Source organism: Gorilla gorilla, chromosome 4 (assembly GCF_029281585.2).
Source record: "Gorilla gorilla gorilla isolate KB3781 chromosome 4, NHGRI_mGorGor1-v2.1_pri, whole genome shotgun sequence".
NCBI lineage: Eukaryota > Metazoa > Chordata > Mammalia > Primates > Hominidae > Gorilla > Gorilla gorilla.
Window position 1 is genome coordinate 128,242,259 of NC_073228.2, and position 22,023 is coordinate 128,264,281.

Below are 22,023 nucleotides of genomic sequence, written 5' to 3' on the forward strand. Positions count from 1 at the left end.
TGGCATTCCCTTGGTTACAGGAGACAAGGGCTCAAAGTCATTGAATTTAAATATTTAAGTTCCCAAGACTGGGGAAATTTAAAAAAAATTAATTTCAGAATATTGTCCTACTACTATTGAGCTGCTATGATAAAATACCTTAAACTGGATAGCCTAAATAAGAGAAATTTATTTCTTACAGTTCTAGAGGCTGGGAAGTTCAAGATCTAGGCACCAGCAGATTTGGTGTGGGATGAGGGCCTGCTTCCTGGTTCACAGATGGTGAATTTTCATTGTGTCCTCACATGGTGGAAGAAGCAATCCTCAGGCCTCTTTTATAAGGGCATTAATCCCACTCACAAGGGTCCTACCCTCATGACCTAATCACCTTACAAAGTCCGCATGTCCTAATACCATCCCTTGAGGGTAAGGGATTCAACATTTGAATTTAGGAGAAACACAAACATTCAGACCATAGCACAGGGTAAAAGGGCTCAGAATCACTGAGTCTGTATACATTTTCTACCCCAAACTGAAGAAATAAGGAATATCAATTTCATGTCTGTGGATTTTTGGATTGTCCAGCATCCATCTTCTTTCTATCACCACTCTAATTCCTTTTGAGAAATTACTTTTTTCCTATAAGACACAGTCTGATGGGACAGTAACCAGGGCCCATACCCTTCCCTACCCATGAGACTAGCACAAGATTGCAACTGGGCCTACTACTCTACTACCACCCTTTCCCTAGTATTCAAATCTGAGTGTAGGATCAAAGGGACTGGAAATGAATAGCATCCACTCCATCCTCATGGATGGTTCCTGCTGTGGCCTCTAGAATGTCCTGCTTCTTTGCCCTCTGAAAAGGCCTTATTTCTTGTCACACCCCTAGCATGATCTTCTAGGCTCCTGGCTATTCTGTGAGCCTCAATATCCTTCCACTAAATTCTCTCTAGCTTCAGTTAGCCACAGTTCATTTCCATGCTTATAATCAAAGGCATGGAACTAATACACACCAACCTGTATACAACAACTAATCGTTCACAGCACATTTACTCATTTTGTATCCTATTCCCTCCCACAACGCTCTGACACTAGCAGACCAGATATTATTGTCATTTGACACGTCTGATTTTTAAAAAAGTCTCAAAGGGTTTAAACAACAAGAAAGTGTGCCCCAGCCCAAGACTTTTGGTTTCACATCTAGTAACTCTTCACTGCAGTGAGATGTGTCACTCATCTGTTCCCCATAAAACAGCAAAAGGAAGACAAGCTAATTGGAAACACTCTCGCTCCTTTGCTAGCATTCATGTGACTAATACATCATGGGCCTCTTTTAAAATTTCCCTTTTAATGCACAGGGCTGTAGATGTAAAAACATTCTTTAATATACTGTAGCAATGTTAATGGAGCCAGACCACAACAGAGTGACGTATTTACATTTGGAAACATTGAAGGTAATGGCAAATTGGCTCTGATGGCACCTAAACTGTTGCCTTTTAAAGAAAAGATACCTAAGTCTGACATCACCGTAGACAGAAATGACTTCCTCGAAACAAAAATATACATGCCGATTCCCTAAAACAGCATGGACACTAATCAAGAGGAAGCTGAAAATAGGCCATGCATAGGCAATAAGTACCTGGGAGTTATTCTCACTGTGGAGGATTCTAGACTTTTTCCTTTACTCATAGAAGGACTAATTTTAAAGCATCATTGAAACTTAATTGATCATTACAAGATTTGTCTGAAGCCAGTAATATTCTTTTGATATTTAAAATCAGTGGATAATTTGCCCAAAGTCACATTTTGGATCCTCGGCAATATTTGGTGCAGCAGGCAAATAGTTTAGTCTAAAATTATCACACTGAAAAATCACCCCAAAGCCTAGGACTTCACCCAACACCAGAACTGAACTATAAAATCAAGAGCTTGTGGTCTCAGCATCACCACTTAGACTCCTCTCTCTCAGAATAAGTGTTTCTCATAGAAAAATGAGAAAAAATCTCAGTTCCTGATATTGCCTGCTTTTCTATCTTACACTATGTCTCAATTTAGAAGAAAGAATACTTCATAAAAATGCTTGATATATAAGCACTAAAGAAAAAGATATGACAGGAACCAATATATAAACATGTTGAGTTCATGGAGGCTTTAAAATATTTTATTTATATATAAAATGTCCACTTGTCAACATCTATTCTGGCCCTTTTATAATAAAAGACACCAGCTAGATAAAATGTATTTTATAAATAACAGCCATTTCATGACCTTATACGAAAAACCTAGGGACAATACGTTTATTTCAAAGGCTCCAAATTCTAAAATCAGATGCTCTTTTATGCTTGGGAAAATGCGAAAAAAATTTCCTCCTTAATAAAATGCATCTACATATACAATTGAACTATTTGAACCTATTGGTATCACTCATGCTTTGGTAATATTAACATATTAACTGACTCCACAGTTTGTTCACAGTTGAGTTGATTTGACATGCTTCTTAATTTTTACAAAATGGATTTATTGAAACAAAACTAAAATTTCTACAGCTCTAAAATATGTCAAAGTTTAAAACTGACCAGCAAACAAAAGAAAGACGGGAAGTAAAGCAGAAAAGAATAAAAGGACTTATATAACCTTCAATGGTCACATAATTATATGGCATTCCAATAAGAATGTATCAAAACAACCATGAAAAGAGATCTATGAAACTGTTCTTTTTATTCTTACCTAGATAAAAAGCAGATTGAAAATAGTTTCTAGAGGGATGGTTGCGGAGCATTAAGTTCAATGTTAGCGCCACAGGTCAAATTTTGATGCCACTCTCTATCCCTCTCTCTTTCTCAATCACTTTCTCTCTCTCTTTTAAGAGATGGGTCTCACTATATTGCCCAGGCTGGCCTGGAACTCCTGGGCTCAAGTGATCCTCCTGCCTCAGCCCCACAAGTAGTTGGGATTACAAGCATGTGCCACCACACCCAGTTCTTTGGTACCTCTCTTAATTCTGTCTTCCTTTAGTGAATTTTCTTCTTCTAGTTTGGTGATTTGTTAATATTTTCATTGTTGATTTCTGTATATATGTTACTCCCTTTTGTAGGGCAAGCACATGGTTATAGTTTTTATGGATAACAACTACTCTTAATATGTAAGTCAAGCATTGTCAAAGCAATTAAAGTATTTACAAAATCAAGTGACTAATTGTAGGATGTTATTAGTGTTGACATAATTTTTGTTGTTGTAATTCTCCTCTCAAAGAAAAATTTTGACACTTTTAAAGAATAGGTACGTTCATTTGCAGCTTTCTTATTCTCTCTTTATTAGAAAAAAGTTTTACAAATAACAGAGTACATAAATGTTTTTGGAATGTAAGTGAACCTTGCTTTATATGGGGGTCAGTGGGGTGAGAAAGAGGTAGTATCCACAATTTCCTTGTTTTCTATGACCTTTCCGTAACTCTCTGTTGTCTGCACATCTGACAGGCTCTATCTGAGCATCTAAGATGGTGAAGTAGATCAAATTTCTTTTTTCCTTCAGGTTAATGACATTTGCTGTGAAGGCTGAGTGATTACTGGAAAATTGGGAACTGGAGACAAGCAACCAAAAGGCTAAATCTAAGGAATAATATCCTCCATTTGTCTGAAGAGAGTATTGAGAAAAATCCCAAGTTATTCATCTATATAAATAACATTGCCACCCACCTGGCATTTTCTCAGAGGCAGGCTTCTGATAACCTCTCTCTGGTTTCTACAGAGAGCAAACTTACTAACTCATAGAAAGTCACCTTGTGGTGTTACATATTCTATTTATTACAAAATGCCCATTGCTTAAAAGAAAAACAAAAGTTTAGGATCCTTTGTTTTTTTTTTTTTTTTTTTTTTGACCACTTCTCTAAACATTCTATTTCCTAGATTCATCACCCAGCATTTATTCACCATGCTTGGCTCCAAATACATTTTGACAGTCTTCCAAATCCAAATATACCCTCCAAGGATGAAAAATCACTGTTAACATTCTTTTGAATGTGTCAGAGACTGAGGATAGCACCTGATGAAGCCTTCCTAACAATGAGGCCTGAATACTAGAGCCAGCTCGTGTTAGAATGTTGTTCATTATGCAAGAAAGGCACTTCAAAGCTAATCAAGACACCCTGCCCTCTACACACACACACACACACACACACACACACACACACAGAAATCAAGGTCTTCCAAACAAGGCAAATTAATTAATAGTGTACTAAGGTAGAAACAAGGAGAAAACAAATCCTTAAATTTAGTTCTTTGGGGAGAGATTATCCAAGTCTCCCATTAACTTTACATTCCATGGTAGCTGCAACTCAGGTTCACTAATGTTAAAAAATGTGTCTTATATTTGTGTTATATTCCTGGATCTCTATACACAGCAACCCTACGAATGATAAGAAATCTCCTAGTCCTGTCTAATTTTCTCTACGTGTATGGTGTTGTTTTAGGAACCAAAATATAAGGAGTTTTCACGCTTCTTAATAAGAATGCTTCATGCCATCTTTCTTACGGATACTGCAATAAATACATTAGTTCCAAATGGTTGGGTTTTCAGTCCCTTGTTACTAACTCCAAGGCAATGCTCTGTGTACTCTTCAGCATGTAGAATCATGGAAGTCCAGAGGGAAAATAAAGGGCAGGATATATGAACCTTAACTCCTGAATGAGCTGAGGTGCCTGGAGCCGCTGACATCCAGAAACATGGAGTTGAGGTATGGCATTCCTTAGGTAATTATGATCTCAGCCAGGTCTAATGGAGTGATAATAGTTTGGCAGATCCTGTGGGTGGTGTGCATTGCAGAGCCCTCACAAGTTCAGGGAAAGAAAGTTATTCTTTTACCTCAGGAAAAATAGAATAATTGACCTACTGGGACAAAGGAGAAAATTGCTACAGTTCCTTTGGCACTAGGGTCCCTTGTCATTTAGAAAATAGTGATTGGATTATAGAGTGGATTAGCATATAATTTAGTGGCAAAAGCACTCGTAACCATTTCTCTCTGGACAAATGACTACTGAACCATGTTTCTTCAATTCCTTCCCTTCTACCTGTATCAGTCTGGTAGAATAAAAGGGGATGGGGTATCAAAAGAATACGATGTCACTCTGAAACACTAAACACACAAGACCACATAGCACAGTAAGTGCCTCAGTGTGAGTGAGGATGACAAGTGCTGGATATAATATTATCAGAAACACAGATGGAAAATGAAACTACTCATTGGATCTGCAGACTTCTTATAGCTAAGGGTGATCATTTGAAATAATTAAATTTCTTTACATTGAATTAATTTGCTAAATTATCTTAGGGTTTTAAGAGTCCTTTTAAAAAAAACACGGCAATACATACACAGTATTTTAAAAATCAAATATACAGAAGTGGGTTTTTTGGTTTGTTTATTTGTTTTGTGGTTGTTGTTTCTTCCCTAGGATGTCACTCTGTTGCCCAGGATGGACTGCAGTAGTGCAATCATAGTTCACTGTAACCTCAAACTCCTGGCCTTAAGCAATCTTCCCACCTCAGCCTCCGAATTAGCTAGTACTGTGGGTACACACCACTGCACCCAGCTAATTTTCCATGTTTTTTTTTTGTAAAGATGGCATCCACTATATTGCCCAGGCTGGTCTCAAACCCCTGGGTTCAAAAGATTCTTCCATAGCACTGGGATTGCAGGACTGAGCCATTGCACCTGGCCCCCAGAAGTGGTTTTACATTTTGAAAAATTGCTTTATCTCATTCTTTTCCTCCCCCCAGGGTCCTGCTTTCCAGAAGCAGCCACCTTAATTTTATTGTTTTTAGTTATTAAGTTAACCCTAAATAATATGTTATGCTGAAATTATTGATGTTGAGGAGCATTCTATTTTAACTTGAAGTTGAGTACTTAGCTAGGTGAAGACTAAAAACCAATCAAAGTCTTTGGATTAATATGACATGTAAAATAGTGTTCACTACAGAGTTCACTACAAGCAGAGTACCAAGATTATATTTCTGTCTTCACAGTTTTAAAGTCATGACATTTGTGCCATTCAAAGGAGAAGGATAAAGTGAGCTAAACACTCAGTCAAATGAATGATCATTTTTTCAAATCATTGATTTTAAGAAATCACACCATATTTGTGTTTGCTCCTGATTGGACTATTATCCTCTTATAATATTTTTGCTCTATTTGTTTTGCTTTATACTTTTCTGGGTCTTATAATTGCTTCACTGGGGGGAAGGAAAATTAAAAACTCTTATACCTACTTTGTCCATAAAAGTCACCTTTTCTGTGAAGCCTTCTTGGCTCCCCAAGATAAGATAACTCAAGATGAGATAAGTAACTTTTAAGTTCCCATAGCACACATTTTGTCTGTAGCTCTAGGTTAGTAAAAGACTGGCTAGAAACAGAGTCCTTATTCTACTGCATTATAATAATACATTTAGGGCTATGTCTACTGAACCAGACTATAAATTCCTTAAAGGGAAAAAAATTATATTATCTTTTCATGCCCTGCCTCTAGCATACTGCCCAACACACAGTAAATATTCATTACATTTGTTGTATGAATAAATGAACATGGTCTGTAAACACACACATCTCAAGTGAATATAAGTGTTCATTCATCTCTCACCCTGCCATCTTCAACCTTCTTTAATCTGGGTTCATTTGGGAACAGTTAAAGTTAAAGAACAATGTAAGTTTTAAACCATCTTCTTAAAAATTTCAGAAAAGTACATTATTCTCTGACCTTGAAAATGAGAACCATCACAAAAATGTTGGCACTGTGCTTTTTACCCTCCATTGATAAGCATCTCATCTTCTTCTTTACTTATTTATTTATTTTTATTATACAATTCTATAAAGATATAGAATATATATAAAATGATACAGAATATATAAATTTAAAGACATAGACTATGTAAATATAGAGACATAACTGACTTCTATGCTAGGCAAATGGGATTGATTGCTGCTTTGCCATGATCAGATTTCTCTCAAATTAACTTGTGATTACAAGTTTCTGAGGGGCTTTTCAAAGTCTGTCTGATTTCATGTTATCACAACATTTCCCGTTATTGTAGAATATTTAGAATAATATTCACAAAACCCATATTGCATAGACTTTGAAAATGTCATCACATTTATTGGAAGCGGTTTGGTTTTATTTAGTTCTAAGCTGTATGTCAGTTAGGAGATAAGATCTTTCGAGCTACTATCAATCATCTTGGCTGAAGTTTGTTTGACAACAGCAAAGTCATCATAACCCTGGCCACCCACATCTTTAAAAAGTCATCCTTTTAGCTGAAACATCATATTAACAATGAGGATTTTCCTGACTCCCTGGGATTCAACTCACCACACCCTCCCTATGCCCCCTCTGAACCTTCTCCAAACTGTCACAGTATGTGCTGTGCTTTGTTACACTCGTTGTTTTGCTTGTTTGTTTGTATTTTATCATCCTCATATGCCCCTAGAAAGCATGACTGTGTGGTTATAGCCCAGCACCACAATACAGCAGGCATCGAATACATGTTTGCAGAATAAATAAAGGTATCTTTCATATGGAAATCTTTAGAAACAACTATAAAACATTTCTTATAAGAACAGTCCAAAATGATTGCTTTGGGCCCAAATCCTTTGCCTTAAATTGAACAATTGTTTTTATTAATATTTCTATTTTCTGACAACTCAAGGCATGGATTCCAGAAAGTTGGGGAGATGGTAAGACTTAAGAGGCCACCACTGCCTAGTGCTGGCATTCAGACATGTCTGGAGTTATCTGATAAATGAGCAGAACAGCCCTGATGAAGGTTTATTTGCATGAAACTGAGGTTACTCTAGGGGTAAGAAAAAATAATCTCAAGAGAAAACGAACCTAGACATTTAACTTTTTCTCCTGGAAATGTGTTTCTTAAACACATTTAAATTCTTTTTATTTAAATGTTTTTATTTAAATGTTTTATTTAAATGTGTTTTTTTAAAAAAAAATGAGTGTAACAAAGCATAGCACATACTCATGGCTTGGAGAAGGTTCAGTCAATCATTATTTGTTGCGTTCCAATGATGTTCCAGTTATTGTGCTGGGCATGGGTTGTTGTTGTTGAAGTGACTCCATCTACACTTCCAGATGGAATGGCCTGAAAACTCCTAGCTGAAATGAAATTTAAAATGGCTGCTCACAACAGCAAAATATAAAAATAAAATTGAAGTCAGAAAATATGACTAATAAACATAAAAAGAAATACAAATTTAAACAATATATATCAAGTATTTTCATCTAATTGAAAAAGAATTTAAATAACAATTATACCAAGTGTTGACAGATGAAAAAAAAATGTACTCTCATACAATATATGTTTGAAGTGTAAATAAGTGCAACCTTTGAAAGCACCTTGGTCATGCATGCACGCGCGCACACACACACACCCACTCCAACCCAGAAATTCTATTTTTCTTCTCTGTTATTGAGAATACATGCATATAATATATATATGAAAACACCGGTGGAAAGCTTTGCTTTGCAGCAAATATTTACAAGAATAAACAAATAACAACCAGGAGGATTCTGGGAAGATGGTGGAGTGGGAAGCACCAGCAATCTCTCTGTCTCCCCACCTAGACAACATTTGCTCTGGCAGAATCAGTCTGATGTAACTCTTTTGGAACTCTGGATTCTATTGCAGCCTTGCAATTTCTAGGAAAAGCCTTTAATGGTCAATTGCAGTTAATTTCCGTCTATTTCAGTTCTTATCAGGGTAGCAGCTACCCATATTCCATCCTCAGCCCTGTGGCAGGCAGCTGTGTGCATGTTTCTGGAGTGTCCTGGGTATACCTTGTGGAAGTCAGGGTAGGAAAAATGGACCCTGTCCTCCAAATGTCAGGTATCTGTACACTGATTGCTGCTACTTCTGATCACAAACATACCAACAAAGAGACATGCAGCCATTGTTGTTTCACCTCCTCCATTGTTACAGCCCCCACACTCTAGGAGTAAAATGACTTCCAGAGGATTTAAATGGCTGGCACTCTTTCTACCCTCCTTCTTTTATTATTCTTTTTTTCCACTTTTTGGATCCAGACATTAAAGACTCAGTTATTCAAAAGCAACTACATATATGGGGAAAATTTGAAAGTGACCGTGCATGCCTAGGAAAAGGTGCAGCTTCAGAAAATACTTGAGAAGACATTATATCTCACACTGACCTATGACATAGAGACAGGTTAGAATAACCAAAAAAAACAATAAGCAAAACCCAGCAAACCCTGGGGAAGATGGAGAATCTAATTTCGAGAGTTACCACATCATTAGATTCAAATGTTCAGTTTTCAACAGAAAATCATAAGGCATGAAAACAACCAAATAAACAGATAAACAAACAAAAAACAGAGGAAAATATGGCCCATTCAAAGGAAAAAAGTAAATCAACAGAAACTATCCCTGAGAAAGACCTAATGGCAGTTGCACTAAACAAAGACTTTAAGCCAATTGTTTTAAATATGCTCAAAGAACTAAAGGAAAGTGTGGAGAGAGAAAAGACAATGATGTATGAACAAAATAAAAAATCAGTAAAGAGTTAGAAAATGTAAAAAGAAGCCAAAATGAAATTCTGGACATGAAAAATAGAATAACTGAAATGAAAAATTCACTAGAGGCATTCCAAGGCAGATTCAAGCAGGCAGAAGAAAGAATCAGTGAACTTAAAGAGAGGACAACTGAAATAATTGAGTCTGAGAAACAGAAGAAAAAAAGATTGAAGAAAATGAACAGAGCCTAAGGGACCTGTGGTGTTGTGGGAAGCCAGGGACCCCAAATGGAGGGACTGGCTGGAGCTGTGGTAGAGGAACATGAATTGTGAAGATTTCATGGACATTTATCAGTTCCCAAATAATACTTTTATAATTTCTTACGCCTGTCTTACTTTAATCTTTTAATCCTGTTATCTTCGTAAGCAGAGGATGTACATCACCTCAGGACCACTGTGATAATTGTGTTAACTGTATAAATTGATTGTAAAACATGTATGTTTGAACAATATGAAATCAGTGCACCTTGAAAAAGAACAGAATAGTGCAATTTTTAGGGAACAAGGGAAGACAACCATAAGGTCTGGGGTAGGGCAAAAATAGCCATATTTTTCTTCTTGCAGAGAACCTATAAACGGACATGCAAGTAGGAGAGATATCACTAAATTCTTTTCCTAGCAAGAAATATTAATATTAATATTAATATTAATACCCTGGGAAAGGAATGCATTCCTGGGGGGAGGTCTATAAATGGCCGCTCTGGGAATGTCTGTCTTATGCGGTTGAGATAAGGACTGAGATACGCCCTGGTCTCCTGCAGTACCCTCAGGCTTACTAGGGTGGGGAAAAAACTCCACCCCGGTAAATTTGTGGTCAGACCAACTCTCTGCTCTCAACTTTGTTTTCTGTTGTTTAAGATGTTTGTCAAGACAATATGTGCACTGCTGAACATAGACCCTTATCAGTAGTTCTCCTTTTTGCCCTTTGAAGCATGTGATCTACTCCCTATTCTTACATCCCCTCCCCTTTTGAAACCCTTAATAAAAAATCTTGCTAGTTTAAGGCCCAGGTGGGCATCACGGTCCTATCGATATGTGATGTCACCCCTGGAGTCCCAGCTGTAAAATTCCTCCCTTTGTACTCTTTCTCTTTATTTCTCAGCCAGCCGACACTTACGGAAAATAGAAAGAACCTACATTGAAATACTGGGGGTGGGTTCCCCCAATACTGTGGGACACCACCAAGTATACCAACTTACATACTCTGGGAGTCCCACACAGAGAAGCCAAGGATAAAGGGACAAAGAGAATAGTTGATGAAATAATGAATGAAAACCTCTCAAGTTTGGTGAAATGCATGAATACAAACATCCAAAAAGCCCAGCAAACTCTTAAGTAAGAAGAACTCAGGGGCCTATACCACAACACATTTCAATCAAACTTTCAAAAGCAAAGGCAAAGAGAAAAACTTGAAAGCAGCAAAAGAGATGTGACTTGTCACATAGAAGGAATCCTCTATAAGATTATCATCAAATTTCTCATCAGAAACATTGGAATCCAGAAGATAGTGGATAAATACATTCATAATGCTAAATTAAAACAACAACAACAACAACAAAAATTGTCAAACCAAAATCCTGTATCTGACAAAACTGTTCTTCAAAAGTGAAGGAGAAGTTAAGACATTCCCAGATTAACAAAAGTTGAGAAAGTTTGTTCCCACTAAATTTGCCACACAAGAAATGCTTGGGAGTCCAGCAAGGTGAAATAAAATGACAACAGAGAGTAAAGCTATGTAAAGAAATAAAGATCTCAATAAAGGTAAATACATGGGCAATTATAAAAGCTAGCATTACTGTAACAATGGTTTGTCACTGTACTTTTTGTTCTCTACATTATTTAAGATACTAAAACATTTTGAAAAATAACAATCTAAAAGCTAATATTATTGTAACATTGGTTTGTAACCCCACATTTTTCTATTTATTTAAAACACTAATGCATTTAAAAAAATTATTAGTTTATATTTTGGGGCATACTATGTAAAAACATGTAATTTTGTGACATTAGCAACCTAAAGCGATGAGGATGAACCTGTTAAAGGAGGAGTTTTGTATGTTATTGGAATGAAGCTGGTATAAATTGAAGTTAGACTGTTATAACTTTAGAATGTTAAATGTAATCTCCATGGTAACCACAAAGAATATGCCTATAGGATACATAAAAAAGAAATGAGAAATGTTTTACTACAAAAAAAAATCAACTAAACACAGAAGAAAATAGTAATTCAGGAAATGAGGAACAAAATAGCTATTAGACATTTAGAAAACAAATAGAAAAATGACAGAAGTAAAACCTTTTTTTAGTAATTACTTTAAATGTAAGTGAATTAAACTCTCCAGTCAAAAGACAGAGATTTGCAGGATAAATTTAAGAACATAATCTAACTGTATGTCGTCTACAAGAGATTTACTTTAGATCCAAAGACACAAATAGATTTAAAGTGAAAGGATGGAAACAGATATTCTATGGAAATAGTAACCAAAAAAGATCAGAGTTAGTGATACTAATATCAGACAAAATAGTCTTCCATTTTTCAAAATTTCCAAAAAATGAAGAAGGGCATTATGCATTAATAAAAAGTTCAGTACAGCAAGAATATATAATTATAAACACTTATGCACCTAATGACAAACCATTAAAATCTATACATGTGCAACAAAAACTGACAGAACCAATGGGAGAAATAGACTGTTCTACAATAATAGTTGGAGATTTCAGTACCGCATTCTCAGTAATGGCTAAAACAACCAGACAAAAGATAAATAAGAAAGTAGAGTACTTAAACAACAGAATAAACCAACTAGATCTAATAGACACACATTGAACACCGTACCCAGCAATAACAGCATACACATCTTCTCAAGTGCACATGGGACATTTTCCAGAATAGACTATATGTTAGGCCATAGATTATGTTTCAGTAGATTTTCAAAGACAGATATCATAAAAAGTATCTTCTCCAATCACAATGAAACAAAATTAGAAATCAATAACATAAGTAAAAATGGAAAATTTACAATATTGTAAAAATTAAACAACACACTCTTAAACAACCAACAGATCAAAGAAGAAAGCACAACAGAAATTAGAAAATACTCACAGATGAATGAAAATGAAAGCCCAACATACCAAAATATGGGATGCTGTGAAAACAGTGCTAAATAATTTTAGGGGAAATTTATAGCTATAAACACTTAAAAACAAGAAGGATCTCAAATCAACTACCTAAAGTTACAGCTTAAAAAAATAGAAAAAGAAACTATCGAAACCCAAAGTTGGCAGGAAACAAAAGAATAACGATGGTACAGAAATAAACAAAATAGAGAAATACAATACAGGAAATCAATAAAACCAAAAGTTGGTTTGTTTTAAAATATCAACAAAATTGACAAAACTTAAATAGATAGGTTAAGAAAAAAAACCACAGACTTAAATTACTAAAGTCAGAAATGAAAGTGGGAATACTACTGATTCTATAGAAATAAAAAGGATTGTGGGAAAGTACTATAAATAATTGCACACTAACAACTTAGATAACCTAGATTAAATGGGGAAATTGCTAGAAACACAAACTCTACCAAGACACAATCAGGAAAAAAATATAAAATCTGAATAGACCTGTAACTAGAAGGATATTGAGTCAGTAATTTAAAATCTTCCAACAAAGTAAAGCCCAGGACCTGACGGGTCTTGGGTAAATTCCAACAAACATTTAAAAAAGAACTAACACAAATCATTTTCGAATTTTTCAAAAAGAAGCATTGAAAAGATGAGAACACTTTCTTACTCACTTTATGAGGCCAGCATTACCTTGATACCAAAGCCAAAGGAAGACACTACAAGAAAAGAAAATAGCAAATCAATATCTCTTAGGAACATTCAAGCAAAAATGCTTAATAAAATACTAGCAAACTGAATTCAGAAGCATACTATAAGAGTTATATAGCATGACCAAATGGGATTTATTCCTGAAATACAAGGATAATTCAACATACAAAAATCAACATAACACATCACATTAACAGAATGAAGGGGAAAAAAACACATAATAATCTTAATCGATGCAGAAAAAGGGTTTCACAAAATTCAACACCGTTTCCTAATAAAAACATTCAACAAACTAGGTATAGAAGGAAACGACCTCAACATAATAAAAGCCATATATGAAACACCCACAGTGAACATCATACCCAATGGTGAAAGACTGAAAGAATATCTTTGACAAGAAAAAATAAACAGATAGAATAGAAATGGAAAAGGAAGAACCAAAATTATCTGTTTGCAGATGATATGATCATCTATGTAGAATACCCTGAAGATTCCACATAAAAATGTTAGACCTAATAAGTGAATTCAGCAATTTAACAAGATACAAAGCCAGCACAAAATAATCAGTTACATTTCTATACACTAACAATAAACAATAAGAAATGGAAATGATGAAAACAATTTTATTTACAGTATCATCAAAAATAATAAAATACTTAGCAATTAATTTAATCAAGAAGGTGAAAGACTTATACAACAAAACAACTATAAAACAATGCTAAAAGAAATTAAGGAAGACAATAAATGGAAACATATCCCATGTTCATAGATTAAAAGACATACAATGGATCAAAGAAATAAGTGTAAGTTCTAAAACTAAAATTCTTAGAAGAAATCATAGAGGAAAAAGCCTAACAACATTTTTTTTCACAATGACTTCATTGGCTATCACACCAAAGGCACAGAGAGCAAAAGAAAACCATGGACTTCTTTTTTCTGTTGTTTTAACTTTCTTTATTTCCGTAGGTTATTGGGGAACAGTTGGTATTTGGTTACATGAGTAAGTTCCTTCGCAGTGATTTGTGAGATTTTGGTGCACCCATCACCTGAGCAGTATACACTGCATCCAATTTGTAGTCTTTTATCCCTCACCCCCTTCCCACCCTTTCCTACTGAGTTCCCAAAGTCCATTGTGTCATTCTTATGCCTTTTTATCCTCATAGCTTACATCCTGAGTTACTTTACTTAGAATAATCATCTCCAATCTCATCCAGGTGGCTGTGAATGCCATTAATTCATTCCTTTTTAATGGCTGGCTGAGTAGTGCTCTGTTGTATATCTATGCTACTGTTTCTTTATCCACTTAATGATTGCTGGGCATTTGGGTTGCTTCCACATTTTTGCAATTGCGAATTGTGCTGCTATAAACATGTGTGTGCAAGTATCTTTTTCATAAAATAACTTCTTTTCCTCTGGGTAGATACCCAGTAGTGAGATTGCTGGATCAAATGGTAGTTATACTTTTAGTTCTTTAAGGAATCTCCACACTGTTTTCCATAGTGGTTGTACTAGTTTACATTCTCACCAGCAGTGTAGAAGTGTTCCTTGTTCACCATATCCATGCCAACATCTACTACTTTTTTATTTTTTGATTATGGCCATTCTTGCATGGGTAAGGTGGTATGGCATTGTGGTTTTGATTTGCATTTCCCTGATCATTAGTGATGTTGAGCATTTTTTCATATGTTTGCTGGCCATTTGTATATCTTCTTTTGTGAATTATCTATTCATGTCCTTAGCCCACTTTTTGATGGGATTGTTTTTTCTTGTTAATTTGAGTTCATTGTAGATTCTGTATATTAGTCCTTTGTCAGATGTATAAATTGTGAAGATTTTTTCCACTCTGTGGGTTGCCTGTTTACTCTTCTGACTGTTCCTTTTGCCATGCAAAAGCTCTTCAGTTTAATTAAGTCCCAGACATTTATCTTTGCTTTTATTGCATTTGCTTTTGGGTTCTTGGTCATGAAATCCTTGCCTAAGTCAAAGTCCAAAAGGGTTTTTTTCAAGGTTATCTTCTTGAATTTTTAGAGTTTCAGATCTTAGATTTAAGTTCTTAATCCATCTTGAGTTGATTTTTGTATAAGGTGAGCGATGAGGATCCAGTTTCATTCTCCTACATGTGGCTAGCCAATTATCCCAGCATCATTTGTTGAAAAGGGTGTCCTTTCCCCACTTTATGTTTTTGTTTGCTTTGTCAAAGATCAGTTGGCTATAAGTATTTGGGTTTATTTCTGAGTTTTCTATTCTGTTCCACTGGTCTATGTGCCTATTTTTATACCAATACCATGCTGTTTTGGTGACTATGGGCTTATAGTACAGCTTGAAATCAGGTAATGTGATGCCTCCAGATTTGTTCTTTTTGATTAGTCTTGCTTTGGCTACGTGGGCTCTTTTTTGGTTCCACATGAATTTTAGAATTGAGAAAACCATGGACTTCCTAAAAAAAAGTTTAAATATGCTTCAAAAGATACTACTAACAGAGTAAAAAAAAGGCAGTCCAAAGAATGGGAGAAAATATTTGCAAAGAATGTATCTAATAAAAAATTAATAGCCAGAGTACACAGAGAATGCCTAAAATTCAGCAACAAAAAAACAACCTAATTCAAAAATGGACAAAGGACTTGAATAGACATTTCTCCACAGGTGATACACAGATTACCAAGAGGCAGAGGAAAAGATTTTCAACCTCACTAGTTATTAGGAAAATGCAAATCAAGGCTACCATGAGATATCACCCATTAGAAAAAGGTTAATATTTAAAAATCAGAAAATAAGTGTCAGCAAGGATGTGGAGAAATGGAACCCTTGTGTACAGTTGGTGAGAATATAAGTGGTACAGTCACTGTGGAAAACAGTATGATAATCCCACAAAAAGTTAAAAATAGAATTTAAATATCATCCAGCAAGTCCACTTCTGGGTACAGGCATACATCAGAGATACTGTGGATTTGGTTCCAGATCACTACAATAAAATGAATATCACAATAAAGCAAGTCATACAATTTTTTCATTTCCCATTGCATATAAAAGTTATGTTTATACTATACTATAGTCTATTAAGCATGCAATACTATCATGTCTTAAAAAAACAATGTACATACCTTAGTTAAAAAAATACTTTATTCTTAAAATATTCTAACAATCTTCTGAGCCTTGAGCAAGTTGTCATCTTTTTGCTGGTGGAGGGTCTTGCCTTGATGGTGATGGCTGCTGACTGATCAGGGTGGTGATTGCTGAAGGTTGGGGAGGCTGTGGCAATTTTTTACAGCAATACAACAACAAAGTTTGCACATTAATTGACTCTTTCATGAAAGATTTCTCTGTAGCATGCAATGCTGTTTGATAGCATTTGACCTACAATAGAACTTCTTTCAAAATTGAAGACAATCTTCTCAAACCCTCTTACTACTTTATCAATTAAGTGTATGAATACTCTAAATCCTTTGTTGTCATTTCAACATTGTTCCCAGCATCTTAACCAGGAATAAATTCCATCTCAAGAAACTACTTTCTTTGTTCATCGATAAGAAGCAACTTCTCATCCATTCAATCCTTATCATGAGATTGCAGCAACTCAGTCACATCTTTAGGCTCCACTTCTAATTCTACTTCTCTTAGTATTTCCACCACATCTGTAGTTACTTCCCCGCTGAATTTTGAACCCCTCAAAGTCATCTATAAGGGTTAAAATCAACTTCTTCCAAACTCCTGCTAATGTTGATATTTTGGCCTCCTCCCATGAATCATAAATGTTCTTAATGGCATCTAAAATGACAAATTTCTTCCAGAAGGTTTTCAATTTCTTTGCCCAGACCTATGAGGGGAATCATTATCTATGACAACTATAGCCTTATAAAATGTATTTCTTCAATAATAAGACTTGAAAGTCAAAATTACTCCTTGATACATGGGATACACATGGATATTGTGCTAGCAGGCATGAAAACATTAATCTCTTTGTACATCTTCATCAGAGCCCTGGGGTGACTAGGTGCATTGTCAATCTATGGACAGTAACATTTTGAAAGGAACAGTGTTTTTTTGTTTTGTTTTGTTTTGTTTTTGTTTTTGTTTTTGTTTTTTCCTGAGCAGTAGGTCTTAACAGCAGACTTAAAATATTCAGTAAATCATGCTGTAAACAGATGTGTTTTCAAACAAGCTTTGTTGTTCCATTTACAGAGCACAGGCAGAGTAGATTTAGCATCATTCTTAAGGCCCTTAAAATTTTGAAATGGTAAATGAGCACTGACTTCAACTTAAAGTCACTCACTGCATTAGCCTCTAACAAGAGAATCAGGCTATCTTTTGAAGCTTTCAAGCTAGCCATTGACTTCTCTTTAGCTATGAAAGTCCTAGATGACATCTTCTTCTAATAGAAGACCATTAAAAATATATTGTTTAGTGTAGACACTATCATAAATGATCTTGGCTAGATCTGGATAACTTGCTGCAGCTTCTACAACAGCACTTGCTGCTTCACCTTGCACTTTTATGTTATAGAAATGGCTACTTTCTTAAATCTCATGAACCAACGTCTGCTCACTTCCAGCTTTCCTTTGGCAGCTTCCTCACCTCTCTCAGCCTTCAAAGAATTGAAGAGTTAGGGTCTTGTTCTGGATTAGGCTTTGGCTTAACAGAATGTTGCGGCTGCTTTGATCTTCTATCCAGACCACTCAGACTTTCCCCATATCAACAATAAAGCTGTTTCACCTTCTTATCATTTGTGTATTGACTAGAGGAGCACTTTGAATTTTCTTCAAGAACTTTTCTTTGCATTCACCACCTGGCTAATAGCTTTTTGAAACAAGAGTCCTAGTTTTTGGGCTATGCTGGCTTTTGACATGTCTTACAAACTAAGCTTAGTCTTTTCTAGCTTTTGCTTTAAAGTGACAGATATGTGACCCTTCCTTTCACTTGAACATGCAGGCCATTGTAGGGTTATTAATTGGCCTAATTTTAATATTGTTGTGTCTCAGAGAATAGGAAAGCCCAAAGAGAGAGAGAAAAATTGTGGAATGACCAGTCCATGGAGCAGTCAGAACACATATACTTATTTATTAAGTTCACCATCTTATATAGGTGTGAATTGTGCCACCCCCAAGCAATTACAATAACATCAAAGATCACTGATCAAAAATCACCATAACAGATATAATAATAATTTAAAAGGCTAAAATATTATGAATACTGCCAAAATGTGACACAGAGACATGAATGAGCACATGCTATTTGAAAAAATGGTGGCAATAGACTTGTTCCATGCAGGATTACCATAAAACTTCAATTTGTGAAACCACATTATCTGTGAAGCACAATAAAGTGAAGCACGACAAAATGAGGTATGCCTGTATATAACCAAAATAATTGAGAGTATGGCCTTGAAGAGATACACCCATGTTCACAGAAGCATTATTTTTAATAGTTAAAAATGGAAGCAACCAAGTGTTCATTGATCAATGAATGGATGAGCAAGATGTGGTATATACATACAATGGAATCTTATGCAGCTTTAAAAAGAAGGAAAATCAGGCCGGCAGGTGCCTCAAGGGCGGGTGTGGTGGTTCACACCTGTAATCCCAGCACTTTGGGAGGCCGAGGGTTGGGGGGCTGGATCACTTGAGGTCAGGAGTTCCTGACCAGCCCGGCCAACATGGTGAAACCCCATCTCTACTAAAAATACAAAAATTATCCAGGTGTGGTGGCACACGCCTGTAATCCCAGCTACTTGGGAGGCTGAGGCAGGAGAATTGCTTGAACTTAGGAGGCAGAGGTTGCAGTGTGCTGAGATCGTGCCACTGCACTCCAGCCAGGGCAACAGAGCAAGACTTCGTATCGGAAAAAAAAAAAAGAAGGAAAATTGGACTTATATTACAACATGAATGAAACCTGAGGACATAATGCTAAATAAAATAAGCCAGCCACAGAGAAATAAATACTATGTGACTCCACTTATATGGAGTATCTAAAGTAGTCAAACTTTTACAAACAGAAAGCAGAATGGTGGTTTCCAGGGATTGTGGGGGTAAGGAAATGAGAAGTTATTCCTTAATGGATATAAACTTTCAGTTTTACAAGATGAAGTGTTATGGAGTTGAATGGTAGTAATGGTTGTACATTAACAGTGCAGTGAATACAACTGAATCATACAATTAAAAACAAATAAGATGGTTAATTTTATATAATGTATTTTTACTATAATAAAAAAATTTGAAAAGAAAATGGAAGGAAAAATCAAGTACTAATAACCAAAAGTTGACTAATGGGGAATGGCTAAATAAAAATAGGGCCCATCCATGAAATGGAAAACTATCTAGCAATTTAGAAGCATAAATTAATCTAGAATGCATTAGTATTAAAAAAATCTCTGAAACACATTATTGCTTGTACAAAGTATATATATATATATATATCAGAGAGTATATCGGGAGAATATATATACAGAGAGCATAATAGGGCATACTGGTTAGAAGTGTAAACCTGCATGTGAACCCTGGCTTTGCCACTTACTGACAGTGCAATCCCAGGAAAGTTACTTACCCTCCCTGGGTTTTTCATTTTCTCATTAGCAAAATGGGGATACAGAGAGCCTTATAGTGTTGTTGTCAGGATTAATTAGAACAGTACCTGTTGCATAATAAGTACCCTAAAAATATTAGATATCATTATTATTGTTTTAAAAATTCACAAATACCTTCTTTGTGCATGTACACATCATACATGTACACACACATATACATTAAGAGAAAGTGGTCCTGAAAGACACATACCAGTGTTGAAATAAGAATTATGAGTACAGAGAGAATTCACCTAGAGATGAGCCAGGGAGCTATTTGCTTTGATCAATAACCGTATAAGAAAACTTTTTTGTTTCATTATGAAGTTAAATATCAAAACATATCGATTGTTTAAAAACTATACAACAAGGAGGAAGAAAAGAAAGGAAGAAAGATGAGAAAGAGAGAATCCTGAGCAGAAGGCAGCCTGTTGAATACATAGGATCTATGGCCAAAAACCTTAAGTGCTTTTATCTGGACTCAATAAGACATTGAATAGTGTTACTCCTAGAGTAATGGAATTAATGATTTCTGAATAATTAAAGAATTGATAATTAATGAATGAAAAACAAGAATATGCCCTAGAAATATTTCAATAATCACCTAAAAACTTCCATAAATTGTTTAGGTAGAAGTCCTTATTCATATATGTATATATGAATATATATACACAGGAATGTATACGTATCTACATATATATGACATTTAGGTTTTATATAACATCCTACCATTCTGTGTCCTTGTTCCAATAGGATTTTTTGTTTGTTTTGTTTTGCTTACTTTCCTTTCCTTCTTGTAGAATGCTTTGAGCTTTGTAAAGCTCTGTATAAATATCAAACATTAAACACTAATTACAAGCTTATAAACTTAGTTTCTGTTGAAAGAGTGTTAGTAACTCTGTGCTGTCAACTCAGAGCTTGACAACAAAATGCCTCAATGAAATAAGCCCAGCCTTTGTAAAGAAAAGCAGCTTTTAGTGCCAAGAAGTTAGCACCAACTGCCATCTCAGCCTCCAGGGGGGCTCAGACAAATTGCATAATAAGAACAGATAAATGGAATCTTGAAAACCCGGACTTAGGAAAATGTCTTTTTGAGAGTTGAAAGCAGAGTCAGCAATGGAGCCCTTTAACTTAATCCTGGTCAGAGGCGAGCAGAGGAAGCTATACTGGAAGAAATCACCAAGTTGACTTCTTACCCTGCATTCCCTCATGCCCCAGCACCTGGACTGCCCTCAGTTACTTCCTCTGTCCAGTGCTTGCCTCCTGGCTTAGCTCTACCCTTCCCAAAGCACCTCTCATCCTCTTGACCACTGTCAGGGAAATAAAACAATCCTGTCAACCAAAGACCTCTCCATGCCAATAGGCAAGACAGAAAACACAATTGATTCATGAGTAGGCATTACAGACTTACATGCATGAGAATGTGGACAAAGTCGGGGTAGAATTTAGCACGAGTTTATACGGGAAAGTAGAAGAGCAAGTAATTTAAATGTCCTTTTCTGAGATTACCTCCTGTATGTCTATGAGAAACTTATAAATTAATCTTGGAGTTTTTTGTTGTGCTGTTGTTGTTTACAATTCTAAGCATCAGAATGCCCATAAACTTGTATTATAAAATCAGAGGCCTGAGCCCATATAAAAATAGGGCTGATTATATTTTTAGGAACCATCCTACAGAGGAGAGGATGGGGAGAGGCAGCTGCATCCTCCTCTTTACTAAACCAATATAGCTTGATCAATTTACCTTACAACTTGAACACTAACGTTACAACACAAAGGGGAAAAAATCTTGATTCATGTATCAAAACCTTGGATAATTCACTATTTGAGCCCTCTCTTGTCAGATGCAATTTCACAGCTTTGTCTGTAACATAAAACAAAATCTTGCCTTTTGGGCTGATGAAATGAGAATTGTCTCTTTTCCTTCTCTGGATTTGACTGACGTGGCCAAAGAAATGAAGTTTCTATCAGGCTACCTTGAAGAGTGGGTCAGTCATCTGTCTTCAAGGTCAAACCTGTGGCTTCAGAGCAGCTTCCCAAAGCCCTGTCTGCCTGCTGCATTCTGGGCTTTGCAG

At 35.7% G+C, this 22,023-nt stretch overlaps 1 long non-coding RNA gene across 2 annotated transcripts in view; it reads right to left on the reverse strand.

Annotated features, from left to right (window-relative positions):
- LOC129533582 (uncharacterized) overlaps nucleotides 1–22,023 on the reverse strand; it is a 383,198-nt gene that overhangs the window by 319,747 nt on the left and 41,428 nt on the right. For both annotated transcript variants that reach the window (XR_010133929.1, XR_010133928.1), the window contains one exon: nucleotides 13,359–13,403. This is a non-coding gene — a long non-coding RNA (uncharacterized lncRNA). The remainder of the gene's footprint in view (nucleotides 1–13,358; nucleotides 13,404–22,023) is intronic.